We start from the raw sequence: 11865 nt of genomic DNA on the forward strand, positions 1-11865 counted from the left end.
TTGTAATCCCAGAAACTAGGAAGATTGAAGAAAGAGGATAACAAGTTTGAGGCCAACCTCAGCAATTTAGTGAGATCCTATCTCAAAATAAAAAACAGAGGGCTGGGGTTGGGGCTCAGTGAAAGAGCACTTGCCTAGCACATGCAAGGCCCTGGGTTCAATCCTCAGCACCACATAAAAACAAATAAATAAAATAAAGGTATTGTGTCCAACTCCAATTAAATATATATATGAAGCAGGGTTTATTTAAAAGGGGGTAACATAGGCTTCTCCCACAAGGGAGAAGGGGGCCATAGCTGGTAACATGATATCCCCCAAAATAAATATTTTTTAAAAAATAGAAAGGGCTGAGGATGTAGATCAGTGGTAGAATGCTTCTGTGTTCAATCCCCAGTACCACCAAATAGTAAATAAATGTGCAAATAAATATCAGGCAAACTGACAGAGTATTGGAAAGGCAAAGGCACACATGCTTTTTACCTAAATGCCTGCAAAGGCTGGGCTTTGAAGAGACAGAGGATGCTGGGCACGGTGGTGCACACCTGTAATCCCAGCAACTCAGGAGGCTGAGGCAGGAGGCTCAGGAGTTCAAAGCCAGCCTCAGCAATTTATCAAAGCCCTGAACAACTCAGTGAGACCCTGTCTCAAATAAAAAAAATAAAAAGGGCTCAGTGGTCAAGCACCCTGGGTTCAATCTCCTGGTACTAAAAAAAAAAAAAAAAAAAAAGACACAGAATGGAGATGGAATGAGCCTCAGAGAGAGCTCAAGACCTGAACCGGGGAAGTATAGGAACAGGACAAGGATGTGGAGAGAGAGGCAGACAGCAGGTAGTCAGAGCATTTCTCACCAAAGGATGAGTCATATGGGGGAAGTTCAAGAAAGTCCCAAGGAAAATTTCTCTGCTACCTAAATATGATGATTAAAAAAAAATCACAGGGTAAATGAAAACTGGAGAATATCTAGGTCAGGTATAACAAATTCATATGTTTCCAGGACCCAGGTAGTTACATAGAGTAAAGCAGGCAGGTGAAGACTGGAGAATGGTCCCTCTGATGGGGCAGCTGTAAACCAGCTCCAAATATCGCTGCTGTGCTGTGGCCTAGAATGGCTAAACCTGACTTTTTAAAATGCTAGAAATATATCTTTTATATTAGAATATCCAGGCCCCCCCCCTTTTTTGGTACTGGGGATTGAACACAGGGGTGCTTTACCACTGAGTTTACATCCTCAATCTTTGAGACAGGATCTTACTTAGGGCTTAGTTGCTTACTAAATTGCTGAAGCTAAGTCTGAGGGCTGAGGCTGGTCTTGAACTTGCAATTCTCCTGCCTCAGCCTCAGGAGTTTCTGGGATTACAGCTATGCATCACTGCGCCCGGCTGGAATACCCAGTTGTTGGTGTTTTTTTTTTTTTTTTTTTTTTTTTAATGTTGGCAACCCATCAGTCAATTTTGAACAATTCAGATGGGCCAAACAAAATGCATCCATGAGCTGGATGTGGTCACCAAAGTGCCATCTCTGGTCCAGCCCCATCTCATAACAAAGCAGTGTTCCACACTTCAGTGTCTCACACAAGCCTGCCCCAGCCCTTCCCAAAAACCATCCATTACAGAGACATCACTAGAAATCTGCTACACCCTGCTCTCCTAGACAAGGGTCCACTTCTCCGCCGCAGCTTTAGAAAGGGTGTTGGGCATCCATTGATCTTTTCTCTTTTGTATGTTTATAAAAAAAAAAAAGCCATATAGAAATAATAAATACTCATAGTTCTTCGGGCTGTCCATGAGAGTAAGAAGCAGAAATGAGAGCAGAGAAGGAGACAGCAGGCTCCATTTAATGGACACACCACGTGATGTGCTTGAGAGACACCCTGTCAGGGGTTCAGCAAGGAATCTGGGCTGTACCCACAGATTTCGGAGGCAGCCAGCAAGGAAGAGGACAAAGAGGCAAGACCTGGCTAACAGCACCACTCTGTGAGGGGCAGCTGGGTGGCAGATGGTGGCTAAAGACTGAAAAAGAGATGCCAAGAAGGAATGAAGAGAAACAGAAGGGACCAGGGTCCAGAAATGCAAGGAAGGAGAAAGGGTTTTTAAAAAAATAATTGCCAGGCATGATGGCGCACACCTGCAATCCCAACTACTCAGGAGCCTGAGGCAGGAGGATTGCCAGTTCCAGCCCAGCCGGGGCAACTTAGCAAGACTCTGTCTTCAATTTTTCTTTTTTATCTTACAAAGTGTTGGGTGTGTAGCTCAGTTGGAGAGCATTTACTTAGCATGCACAGGGCCCTGGGTTCCATTCCTAGCATTGAAAAAAAAAAAAAAAAAAAGTCAGACAGGGACTAAAAAGTGTCTATTGAATGTGACATCAAAGTAGTTTGTGTGCAATGAATGGCTGAGTAGAGGCCCAGGACAACAGTGGTAGCTAGAAGGGCCTGAGGGCCTGGAGAGGGCCTGGAGAGGGCCTGGACGTGGGCCAGTTCAAACTGACGGCAGTAAACCAGGGGGAACAAAGTTCATTGGAGAAACGCAGAACAGGGGCCCAGGAACACTGGAGCCCCTCAGGTTTCTTTTTTATAGAACAAAATAGAGCTTTTTGAATAATTCCCTGCCTTAGATCTCCTCAGACTGCCTTAGCAAAATCAGACTGCGCCAGGCACAGTGGCGCAGGCCTGTAATCCCAGCTACTCGGGAGGCTAAGGCAGGAGGATTGCAAATTCAAGGTCCTCCTGGGTAGTATAGGGGAAAGCTATATCAAAAAAAAGAAAAAAGAAAGAAGAAGAAGAAGAAAGAAAGAAAAAGAGAAAAAAATCCCACATACTGAGTGGTATCAACAACAGAAGTTTATTTTCTCACTGTTCTGGAGGCTAGAAGGCCAACGTCAAGGTGCTGTCTGACTGGGTTCCTGGCGAGGGCCATCTTCCCAGTTGTAGATGGCTGCCTTCTGGCTGTGTCCTCACATGGAGGGGAGCCATTAAGTGTGGAGATTCCTTATTGGTTGACTGCTGTATCTAGTTTATGTTAATTAAGATAAGCTGTGTGGAATGCATATATACCCCTCCTGTCCTACAATAAACGGCTCCCACTCCTGCTGTATCAATTTGCACAAGTTGCTCATCACCGCCCCCCCCCACCCCGCCCCATTATTTTGCTGCAGCCGGACTGCAGCAGGGGATGGGTGAGGACTTCACCAAAAGAATTTTTTTTATATATCTTTGTTTATTCATTTATTTTTATGTGGTGCTGAGGATCGGACCCAGTGCCTCACACATACGAGGCAAGCAATCTACCACTGAGCTACAACCCCAGCCCACCATAAGAATTTTGAGGCACTGGGTTCAATCCTCGCACCACATAAAAATAAATTAATAACAAAATAAGGGTTGGTGAGGATGTGGGGGAAAAGGCATAGTCTTACACTGCTGGTGGGACTGCAAATTGGTGCAACCAATCTGGAAAGCAGTATGGAGATTCCTTAGAAAACTTGGAATGGAACCACCATTTGACCCAGGTGTCCCACTCCTTGGTCTATAAAATCAGCATACGACAGGGACACAGGTACATCAATGTTTATAGCAGCACAATTTACAATAGCTAAACTGTGAAGCCAACCTAGATGCCCTTCAATAGATGAATGGATAAAGAAACTATGGTATATATACACAATGGACTATTACTGGGCATTAAAAGAGAATAAAATCATGGCATTCGCAGGTAAATGGATGCAGTTGGAGAATATCATGCTAAGTAAGTCAATCCCAAAAAACAAAGGCTGAATGTTTTCTCTGATAAGTGGATGCTGATCCATAATGGGGATGGAGGGAGCAGAGGAGGAATGGAAGAACTCTAGATAAGGCAAAGGGGAGGGAGGGGACAGGAGGGGGCATGGGGGTAGGTAAGACGGTGGAATGAGATGGATATCATCACCCTAAGTACATGTATGAGGACACGAATGGTGTGACTGTCATTTGTGTAGAACCAGAGACATGAAAAATTGTGCTCTATATGTGTACTATGAATTGAAATGCATTCTGCTGTCATGTTTAATCAATTAGAATGAATGAATGAATGATAAATAAAAAATATAGGTATTGTATTCATCTACAAATAAAAACATTTTTTTTAAATTTTTTTGAAGAATTTTGAGGGAACACCATTCAGTGTCCAGCACTCCACGTGTTCACCTCTATGTCTGCATGTCACCAGACCATGCTGGCCCTTATTCAAGATTCAAAGAGGACCAGGATGCCCTGGAAGAGGGGCTGGTGACATGGCCCAACCTCACAGCCAGTTATCACTACCCCAGGGCTTCTGAGTCCGGCTCAGCAGCGTGGAGGGATGAATAGCCCCACCCAAATCCTGCGGGAGGCCCTGGTGCAAGGAGTTGTCCCAGGCAGGCGGACCGGACGGCTAGGTGGGAGCTCCTCCAGGTCTGCTGTGGTCCCTACCCGCACTGGGAGCTAGGGCCACACTCAGAGCTGAGCACATGGTTTGGAATAAATTAGTTGATGGACAGATGGAAGCCAGGCAGCTTGTCCAATAACAGATTCAATCTTCTTCTCTGATCCCAACTGTGCCTACCCAGTCACCACAAAAGGATTCCCACTGGAAGCCCTGGACTCCACCCAAGAGAGGCCAGGGCTCCGGGGGCAGAGCACCTCTTGCCTCAACTTGGCCAGCAGGGCCTTTGGCTTAGGGCTCTGTACACAGTGTCCCCTGCCTTGGGGCTGGGCTGTGCAGGGCGTGGCTCACCACTCACTGTTTGGATGACTGCATTTCCATTTCAAAAGTGCTCTCTGGAGTTGGAGCTCAAACTCTCAAGTTCAGCACATTCCACCAGACGTGGTGTGACCTTAAGAGTACTGCCCACGATGACGTTCCTTCCACCCTGCAGCCAGGAGCAACAGAGGGGGAGTTGTACCCAGGGAGAATCTTCCGCTAAATACCAAGATGGAGAGGAAGAAAGACAGGAAGGACAGGTGATGAAGTGTAGTAAGCAGGCAGATAATAAACTGGTTTCAACAGAGCACCTTGTTATGCCTAAGTAGCTTGAAGCAAGCTATCCTTAATTTTATTTTTTCTTTTGGTACCAGGGGTTGAACTCAGGGGCACTCAACCACTGAGCCAGCCCTATTTTGTATTTTATTTAGAGACAGCGTCTCACTGAGTTGCTTAGTGCCTCACTATTGCTGAGGCTAGCTTTGAACTCCTGATCCTCCTGTTTCAGCCTCCCCAGCTGCTGGGATTACAGGCGCCCAACTGGCCTTAATTGTCTGAAGTCTAAAATGACAGACAAGAGACCCCTCCAACAAGGCCTCCAAAGGAGTAAATACTGAGACCAAAGCATGGCCCTCTCATGAAATAGCTGGACAGACGGCCATCCCCCTGTCCCCTCCAGCCCTGATGGACTCTGGCACCTTCTTGGATTCCGTTTGATGCCTGATCCATCCCCATCAGCCAAATCTTGGCTGGGCCTGACATTTAATCCTCAGAAGAGCACACTTAAATAAAGGATTGCTCCTCCTACTTTTTCAGGCAACAGGCCCAGAGTTCCTGATCATAGAGCAAGCTGGTGGTACAGCCAGCATTTGAACCAAAGCATGTCAAAACCTGTGCTTGGTGAACTGTTCCCAGCAACCATGAAAGACTGGAGAAACTTCTGGAGGACACTTCGGACAAGCTAGCTTCTCTGAGGCGGTTTCCTCATCTGTGTAATAGGCATGATAATTCTTACCATGCGTGGGCTGTTGAGGTATTAAAGATCTCTAACAGGCATCTAGCATAGCACCTGACCCAGCCTTGATGCTTACAAATGTTATCTATTACTTATTATGTATTATTATCACTTTCTCAACAGTCTGTTTCTTATATTTCAAGAGCTCAGGAAATGATACTGCTGAACTCATTGGACTTCAGCAGATGTGATGATAAAGGGTGGGCACTTTAGGGATAGCTGGTACTCTTTAGGAATGCCAGAGATCGGTGCTTGCAGGAGAGAGTCCACAGGACCAACCAGAGCTCTTGGCCCAGCTCCCCCAGCTCCTGGCTGCATGATCCAGGAGAAGTGGGTGACCTCCTTTGAGCCTCAGTTTCTCATCTGCAAATTGTAGATAAGGATAACAAGCACCCTGCTCCCATCACAGGCTGTGGCTCAGCTGAGATAATGGTTGTGAAAGTGCTTTGTAAAGTGGAAAAATGTTATCCGGATGTAAGGAACCATTATCCTCATGGTGATACAGATCTCATGAGGGTGATTGCATTGCCAAGGGTGGGGACCAGCCTCCCTCAGACCCTGGGAAAGACAGCACCAGAGGGAACAGGCAGCAGGTGAATGTAGGTGAGTTACAAGAATGAGTTTGGGGAAATTAAGGTGGCAAAATACCAGGATGGATGACTACAGGCAGGGTACCCCTGGTTGGGACAGCAGGTCACTTCAAATTTTTGAAACTCTAGGTATATTGATAAATTTTTAAAATTCCAAGACAGGGTTGCCCGTATGCAGTATATTTTGCATTTTCCACACTGGCAATACATCAGGTATGGCTCTAGAGGGTCCTCTGGTTGTGGGGTCATAATTACTCAGCAGTTCCCAGTCCCCAACTATTTAGATAACCTCATTTAGAGAGAATATCTAACCTGAGATCACTAGAGGCTCTGTTAGTCTCCCATGGTAGGCTATAGGGGAGATGACAAAAGTATGTCTTTCCTCTAAATTCTCATCTGATAAGCAGTCTTTGGTATATCCATAAATGGAATACTACCCAGCCATAAAAAAACACACTACTGATAGAAGCTGTGCATATATGAGTGAAGAAGCCAGACATAAAATAACATATGCAATATGGTTCCATTTCTATAAAGTTTTAGGACAAATAAAACTAATCAAAAATGAGAGAAAAGCTGGGTGCAGTGGTGCATGCCTATAATCCCAGTGGCTCAGGAGACTGAGTCAGGAGAATGGCGAGTTCAAAGCCAGCCTCAGCAACTTTGTGAGGCCCTAAGTTACCCAGTGAGTTCTGACTCTAAATACAATATAAAAGTAAAAGGGCTGGGGACAGGGGTTCAGTGGTTAAGTGCCCCTGGGTTCAATCCCTCCTAACAAAACAAAACAAAACAAAGGAGAGAAAGTACATCATTGATTACCTGGGGCTGGAGCTTGGGGTTGGGGTTGGGGGTTGCTGACTGTAGGGGGGTACAAACAACTTTGGGGTATGATGAAAATGCTCCGTATCTTGGTTGTGGCAGTGTTCCCAAGGGTGTAAACTTTTATCAAAATGCATCCACACGTATACTTGAAAGGCGTAGTGCGTGTGAAGTACACCATGAGTCAGATGATCCACACAAATTCACGTCTGAATGGGAAACCTGAAAAGCTACGGCCCTTCTCCACGCCCCCAACACTCTGCTTGGGACTGAGTCTAATTTCTCTTTCTCAGCTTCCAGAGAGGTTTTTGTTTTGTTTTGTTTTTGCAGTGCTGGGGATTAAACCGGGGGCCTTGCAAATGCTAGGCAAGCCCTCCACCCCTGAGCCACACCCCCAGCCCCCAAACTGACTATTAAATAGGGGTGGTGTTGAAACATATCTCCCAAAGTTCCTCCAGCTAAGGACAGTCACCAAGAAAGTTAAAACATATTTTCTGGCTAGTACAGCCTAGCGAAATCTACACACGTAGTCACCTGGCCTTTGTTTCTGTGAATTGTAACTACTCCTGAAGGGACACAGGAGACACAATCTAGTAGCTGCTCCTTTCCAGTTTGATCAAAGTGCATAAAATTCACTTTTCTTTTTTACATTGATCCCTTATTTCTTATGTGGGTGAGTGGATGGGTGGGCTGTATAATCCTGCCAGTGGGGATCCAGGCAGCTCCCTGGCTGGGCTGCCAGTACCAGTGTGAGTTAGGCAGGAAAGTTGGGGCTTAGGGGTGATCAGCAGGGTCTGGCACACAGTAGATGCTCACTAAGTACTTGCTGAGTTCATGGGCAGTAAAAGCAAAGACAGAGGACAGCTGCAGGCCAAATCCGGCCACGGCCACTTGTATTTGTAAATGAAGTATGACTGGACTCACCTCATTTGTTTGTGTATTGTCTATAGCCGCTTTTGCCCTGCAAAGACAAAATGAATAGCTGTGACAGAGACCATGTGACTTGGAAAGCCTAAAACAATTACCCTGTGACCATTTATACAAAATGTTTGCTGACCTCTGAGGTGAGGCAAGGAGGGGATGCTTTTAGGAATTAATCCCAGAACCAGGCATGGTGGTTACACATCTGTAATACCAGCAGGTCGGGAGGCTGAGGCAGGAGGGTCGCAAGTTGGGAGGCCAGCCTCAGCAACTTAGTGAGGCCCTAAGCAACTCAGAGAGACCCTGTCTCTAAATGAAAAATACAAACAAACAAACAAAAAGGGCTGGAGATGTGGCTTAATGGTTAAGGGCTCCTGGGTTCAATCCCCGATATAAAAAAAAAAAAAAATTAAAAAATAAAAAGTAAAAAATTAATCACGGAGGCTAGGAGGAAGGAAAGTAGAAGAGGTGAGAAAGATGGTGTAGTGAATTCCATTGTCCAGCTTACAGAAAAAAAAAAATTCCTAGATTTTTTTTTCCTCCAGTGCTGGGGCCTGAACCCAGAGGCTTATGCTTGCTGGTCAGGCACTCATTCAGCCACTGAGCTACCCCTACCTTTCCTGGTGGATACACAGGTCAGTGGACTGCCTTCTGGTTCCTCTTTCTTCCTCACAATGTGCAGGCTGGGAAGCTCAACGATATTTTCCCATGATTCCTTATAGCCAGTGCTTTGAGTTACACCAATGAGATGTCCTCCCACAGGACTTGCATTCAGAACTGAGTTGAGTGGCTGAGAGGTAGTGTTGCTCCAGGCATTGGTGCTGATGAGGATGCAGCAGGCTTTGTGAGGCTTTGGTCCCCATCTCTGAGTTTAGGCTGTGTTGGGGCAGAGCTGTCTGTCCCCAGTCTCTTGATTGCGTTTGGCTCAGACTCCAAACTTCCCAAGAAGTCTCTCTACAATGTTGTAAAGATCACTCCTGGAGGCCTAGGCTGGAGCCCCTTTTCTCTAAGTTCTTTTAAGCACCTACTTTTGTCTTCTCTGAATGTCTTTTTTGCTATTGCAACTCACTCCTGCCCGCTCCACTATTTAAAAACATGGAATATGTTGTTTAAGTGAAACAAAGATTAAACAAAATGTTTATGTCTTCTCTCCCATTAAACCTCTCTAAAATGAGAGTAGACAATTTTTTTTTAGGTACTGGGGACTGAATTCAGGGGCACTTACCCACTGAGCCACACTCCCAGCCCTTTTTTATATTTTATTTTAGAGACAGGGTCTCACTGAGTTGTTTAACACCTCACTAAGTTGCTGAGGCTGGCTTTGAACTAGCAATTCCCCTGCCTCAGCCTCCCAAGCCACTGGGATTACAGGTATGTGCTACCATGCCCGGTTTCCTCTTTTATTTTTTTTAAACATTTATTTTTCAGTTGTAGTTGGACACAATACCTTTATTTTGTTTATTTTTTTTAATGTGGTGCTGAGGATTGAACCCAGGGCCTCGCACATGCTAGGCAAGTGCTCTAACGCTGAGCCACAACCCCAGCCCCCCAGCATCCTCTTTTAATCTTGAGGCTTTTTTTTTAAATTTATTTACTACTACTACTACTTATTATTATTATTATTATTAGTAGTAGTAGTACCAGGGATTGAAGCCAAGATTGCTCAACCATTGAGCCACATCCCCAACCTTTTTATTTAGAAACAGGGTCTTGCTGAGTTGCCTAGGGCCTCCCTTAGTTGCTGAGGCTGGCTTTGAACTCACGATCCTCCTGCCTCTGCCTCCAGAGACACTGGGATGCACCATTGAGCCCAGCTTTAGTTTATTTTTATTGGTGCATTAAAATTATATGTAATAGCCAGGCACGGTGGCACACACCTGTAATCCTAGCAGCTTGGGAGGCTGAGACAGGAGAATCATGAGTTCAAAGCCAGCCTCAGCAACTGCAAGGCACTAAGCAACTCAGTGAGACCCTGTCTCTAAATAAAATACTAAAAGGGCTGGGGATGTGGCTCAGTGGTCAAGTGCCCCTAAGTTCAATCTCTGGTACCCCCCCAAAAAAAATCATACATAACATTTGAACTCATTATACCATATTTGTAGGTGAGCATAACATAATTTGATCAATCTCATTCCCCAGTGATGATCTTTTAAAAACCCCTAAGGACTAAGAAGCCAGGAAAGGGTATGTCAATGCCTGAGGAGGGCAACACAATTTTGGAAGCTAGAAAGTAGAGACAAATGACAAGAGACGAGGCTGACTGGAAACTGTGAAGAAGCAGTTAATAAGAAAAAGACCACTTGGTATCCAGGACTCCAGGAAGGCTCAGCCTTCGGAGAATCCTGGTACTTCTGTTATGGGGGGAGCGGGGTTTAGAGATGGAGCTGGGAAAAAAAAAAAAAAGAACCGATTTGATATCACTGAAAGGAGCATCTGGACCCCACCCCCTGCACCCCTCCACCATTCTATATGGATGAGGACCTCCTCTGTGCCCCTGGGGGATGAGGGGCTTGTCTTCTCTAGAGGGTGAACAACAGGCACAGTCCAGCAGGACTCTGAGACACATCCCAGCTGTGACCTGAGGAAGTTGTACTAAAAACAGAGTCATCAGAAGTCTGCATTGGGAAGCCCATAGTCAGCATGGAGAGAGGGTCCCTGCTCTCTCTCAGCTCCAGCTTGGCCCTTAGATACCTGGTACTCAGACTTACATGCCCTGGCAGGAAATCAAGGATGCTCTGGGGAACAATGACAATCAAAAGACAAAACATCTACAGATACTGGCATTGGGGGCTCCCCTAGTTAAATGGCTGGCCAAGACCCAACTACCCTAAGAGGACCCTACTCTGAGACAAGCCTTCTTTTTTTGAGGAGGTAAGGTACCAGGGATTGAACCAAGGGGCATTTAATCACATCCTCAGCCCTTTTTTGTATTTTATTTAGAGACAGGGTCTCACTGAGTTGCTTAGGGCCTCACTAAGTTACTGAGGCTGGCTTTAATCCTTCTGCCTCAGCCTTTCAAGCCACTGGGAACACAGGCATGCGACACCGTGCCCAGTGAGACAAGCCTTCTTATCCTGTGCCCACTCTGATCCCCACGGAATGGGAGGAGAATTTGCAACTCATATATTTGGTGAAGTTCTGGTGTTCTGAATACGTAAATTGCTCTTAAAATTTAATAATAAGTCCAATAACCAATTTTCAAATGGGCAAATTATTTGAATAGACATTTCTCCAAAGAAGATAGACCTTGGAATGGCTTCATGGCATCATGAAGATGCTCAGCATTATTAATCATTAGAGAATGCGAATCAAAAGCACAATGAAGATCCACTCCACACCACCTAGGATGGCTAAAATAAAACACACAGGCATTAACAAGTGTCGGTCAAGGACATGAAGAAATTGGAACTTCACATACTGCTGGAGGGACTGTAAGATAGATAAAAGGCGGGTGATACTTCACTCTCCCCCAAACCTGAGGACTGTATTCTAATTCAGCCTTCATTGGTTTCACTTCATCCCATCTGCATCTTGCCCTCTAACTTCTTCTACTATCTTCACCCTCTGCTGTAGCCAGAAAGCCAGCCCACAGCCACCGATGTCCCTAGAACACAAGAACTCTGTAATTAAAGACAGATCAAAGACGGATACATTTTGTAAACCACACACTTTGTAAGCTCTCCACAAATGTAAACTGCTATCTTTTGCCTTTTCCTTCCACTTGAAAATGCGTCTTTCTCTTGCCACATCCAAAGTGGTAGAGTTTTCAAAGTTAAGATTGGCCTCCTCCCCCCACCCCAATTCT

This window comes from Callospermophilus lateralis, chromosome 15, assembly GCF_048772815.1.
Source record: "Callospermophilus lateralis isolate mCalLat2 chromosome 15, mCalLat2.hap1, whole genome shotgun sequence".
NCBI lineage: Eukaryota > Metazoa > Chordata > Mammalia > Rodentia > Sciuridae > Callospermophilus > Callospermophilus lateralis.